We start from the raw sequence: 4,272 nt of genomic DNA, 5'->3' as shown, positions 1-4,272 counted from the left end.
CTGACCATGTTAAATTGCCTGTAATGTTAGGTGCATTTGTCAGGGGTAAATGTAGGGGAACGGGTCTGGGACGGTTGCTCTTCGGAGGGTCGGTGTGGACTTGTTAGGCCGAAGGGCCTGTTTCCACACTGTAGGGAATCTAATCTAAAAATGAACTGAATGCTATATAAAATGCTTTGAAGATCCTGGAACTGAAGTGGCAACTTAGAGGCCACCTCACTGTCAGTCGGCATTGCCTTCAGTTTAGTTTTCCTTCTTTGTTGACTTGACTCATCCATTTACTCATCTGCAGCCAAAGGGCTCAGGACTGCTACATAACACTTATGTAACTCTTGCCATACATGAACAGCAACAGCTTTGAGTTATATATCTTCCTGAATGTAGAAAAGTCGTTTTAAAGTTGCTTCAATGGGTCACTTTCTGTAATCCTAAATCTAAAGTATATATTTTCCCTAATCCTTTAGCTGTCCAAGAGATGGTTGAAATGAAAATGGGATCTCAATTTATCACCTTATAGCATCCTGCATCACACACACTGCACCAGTAGCAACACCAAGAGAGATATACCCACTCCATGGGAGTCAATTAATAAGTTGCACTTGGAACCAATTAGTGAAGCAGAAGAAGGAAATGTAAGTGATCAATTAAAGCCAAATATGAAGACTCCTTCAGCTGCTGAGTCAAGCATTATAGTACCTCAATCAGAAGCTTGTGGAGTTATTAGATAATGGCCCAGGCAGCACATCCATCCTGATTTAGTTGCGCTTATTGCAAGTGCCCATGATCTATATTTATACAGAATTGCATGAAATAAGTTGAATGATGATTTATTGTTACTTGTACTCAATAATGAACAGTAAAATAGAGCAAAAGCTTCAACTAATGCACAATCCAGGACCATTTTGAATATTTTAAGAATAAAAATAAATATAGTTGAGAGTCCATTTCATTCTGCTGACTTCGCCATGAGTCCTGAGCCACTTGACCAATGACACTGGCACTGGCCACCCTCTGCTGGACTCACCAACGTCAGAATCACCTCTCTTCCGCCACCAACTCTTCTGTCACTGCCCACCTCACCTATGCTGGGTCCTGTGCTGGACCCACACTCACCTCGCAATGAGGAGTCCCCCAGCTCTGCCACCGCTACCACCTTGTTGATAACCAGGAGCCCCTGGCTCTGGCCTAGCACAACCAGGAACTGCTACCATCACCTCACCGATAGCTATGAGTCCCTGCTCCAAGCCTACCACAACCAGAAGCTGCCACCACCTTACTGGTAACCAGAAGCTCCTGGCTCTGGGCCTACCAAAACCAGGAACTGCTGCCACCGCCTCACCGATAACGAGGAATCCCCGCCCACAATCTATCACAACCAGGAACTGCCACCATTGCCTCACTAATAACTAGGAGTCCCTGCTCCCAGTCTACAAGCAAAAACTGCGACCACTTTCTGATAAGCAGCTTCCACCATTTAATACAATCACAGTCGATCTCATCTCAGCCTCAACTCCACTTTCCTGTCCCTTTCCATAACCCTTCAGCCCATTATTCCTCCTCAAACTTAACCAACGTCCCAACATCCATCACTCTTTACAGTAGTGAGAAGTAATTTTGCCTCATCTCTATTTCAAATCTGCTACTCCATATCCAAAAACTGTGGCCTCTCATTCTAGATTGCCCCATTTGAGGAAACATCCTCTCTACACCTATATTGAAACTTCCTTTTGCATCTTAAATCTCCTATTTCTTCTAAACTCTAGCGAGTAGAGGTCTGATCTGCCTCTTCTTTGGGCAATACTGGCATTGTTCGTCTCTCTTGATCTATTCATTGTGCACTAAACTAGTTGAACTCTTTCTGATATTTCAAGAAGATTGAAGTCACGACATGTACACATGCTCAAGAATGAGGTTTCTTGATTAACTCATGTATAAATACTTTATCAACATAAACATTGTTTGTGTAGTGTTAACTGAAGCATATCTTAAACCTTGAGGATTGTTCCACTTGGGCCATATAGTTTTACTGCTGTTGGCTGTAACTTGGTTAATCACCCATGATAAATTATTTGATAAGGCAACATCATCTGTCCCTGCGTCAAGCTTAAAAATAATGTGGTAGCCATTAACATAAACAGATTTGTCAAATTTGATTGGTTGAATCAATTTCTTCTAAAGATACATTGATTTTTTTTAGATAATTCTAGTTCACTTTAACATCCTTTGTATGAGCAATTGTTTTGACTTTTTGCTGCTCTGTAGTTACTTCAACACATCTTCAAGTGTTGTATGCATTTGTAAAAGTATTACTTTTTAATAACCAGGCGCTACTTATGCATGTAAGGCTTCTTGGTTCTGCAGCATAGACAATGATTCTTAGCATCTGATCTATTCTTTGTATCGGCTTATCATGTCTCTTTAGAGTTTATAGTAGATAAACTGAAAAGATTCTTTGACTCTCCTGCTATGGTGTTATCCTTCCCCTCTAATGATTCCTGAGTTTCTTCCTAGTTTCTACTTGCAGCACAACCAAAATAGCTTTTTTGAAAGTCATGGAATTGTAATAGATCTGACAAAGAAAATGAGGTAGCCATTTCAGCACACCACTAAGTTCCTTGCCAACATCTATCTCAGGATTGCTGCAGTGCTGCAGCACAGCTCAGGACAAGCTGGAAGAGCAGCACCTCATTTTCCACTTGGGTGCTCTAACCTTCTGTACAAAGTCTTGAATTCAACAATTGAAGAGCTTAAAGCCATATCCTTACCCCAACCCAAACACAGCTGGAAATGTGTTGCTGGAAAAGCGCAGCAGGTCAGGCAGCATCCAGGGAACAGGAGAATCGACGTTTCGGGCATAAGCCCTTCTTCAGGGCTTTCCTGAAGAAGGGCTTATGCCCGAAACGTCGATTCTCCTGTTCCCTGGATGCTGCCTGACCTGCTGCGCTTTTCCAGCAACACATTTCCAGCTCTGATCTCCAGCATCTGCAGACCTCACTTTCTCCCCAACCCAAACACACCCAGCCTTATTACATGGTTTGCTATACATACAATCCATTGTTAGCCAATAATAGATTTATTATTATAGCTATTCATTCTCCCAAGGCTGATTGTTATCCACACCATTGCCAGTTCAACTGTTCTTCTCTCTTTGAGCTCAATCTCCACCTATCATTTACTCCTTACTCCATTCCCCATCTTCTGCTTAAAAACAATCTTTTCCTAGCTACCATCAATCCTGAGGATGGGTCACTGAACCCAAAATGTTAACTGATTTCTCTCCACAGACGCTGCTTGATCTACTGAGCTTTTCCAGCGATTTCTGTTTTTGCTACAACTATGGTTCTCGATTTTCCTTGTCGCCATGCCTTTGTTCATTATAGTGGCAACACTCATTGCAAGCTTTATTTACTCCTCCATAAATTCTACCTTTCTCAGAACATCCTGTGCTGTTAACTTTGTTTCCCTTTGCCCCACAGATATTTTTAACTTGATTTACAGAGCTCCAATGTTTGCCTGCTTCCCAGCTAACCTCTAATCCAAATAGTGCTGATAGATTCTTGTTTCTCAATGGAATGTGCAATTACCAAGTGAGACTAGCGGCTATTTGCAAACATGGCCCTGATGTCAAAGGCAGTTACTCCCACCTCCCCTCTGTAATTCAGCTCCTTTTCCCATGTTTGGATTGAGGTTGAATGGGTTGCAAAGAATATGAAAGAGTTTACAATTGGATCAGCCATGTCTTGTTCCATTGGGAGTAGGCTTGAAGGGCTGAATGGGGCGACTCTTGCTCCTTTGTTCATATGCATATTCATACATTGGTGCCATGGGCAATCTCCTTGCATGCATTTATTTTAGTTCAAAAAGCTTTGTGCACAAGTGACGCACAGTCTCAAGTGCTTCTACAAATCCTGTGATAAAACACAATCCTCGACAGACACTGAATCAGTGTAGGGTTTTAAAGTACCACCATGTACAATAGAATTATAGATCACAAGTATTATCAGACTTTGTATCACATATTGTTTAAGGCTGTTATTCTGTCCACAACAAAGTGTGCTATAGGAGCATGGGAAAAACAACTGGTAAAGATGTTAGAATTCACCACATGCTTGTTATTGTCACAATTTCTTTATGCTAACAGCACACTTATCAGTACGTTCAATAACTAGCCAGTATCATGTATATATACTTTCTCACAATCTCAGTGAGACAATGAAGAGCAGTTGCAATCTGTTTTCCAAAGTTCTTTAAATAAAGAAATAATTCATATAG

Source organism: Chiloscyllium plagiosum, unplaced genomic scaffold, assembly GCF_037043375.1.
Source record: "Chiloscyllium plagiosum isolate Xiang-an unplaced genomic scaffold, Cpla_swu_hap1 HiC_scaffold_6, whole genome shotgun sequence".
NCBI classification, from domain to species: domain Eukaryota; kingdom Metazoa; phylum Chordata; class Chondrichthyes; order Orectolobiformes; family Hemiscylliidae; genus Chiloscyllium; species Chiloscyllium plagiosum.
Note: the sequence above shows the minus strand (reverse complement) of the source record.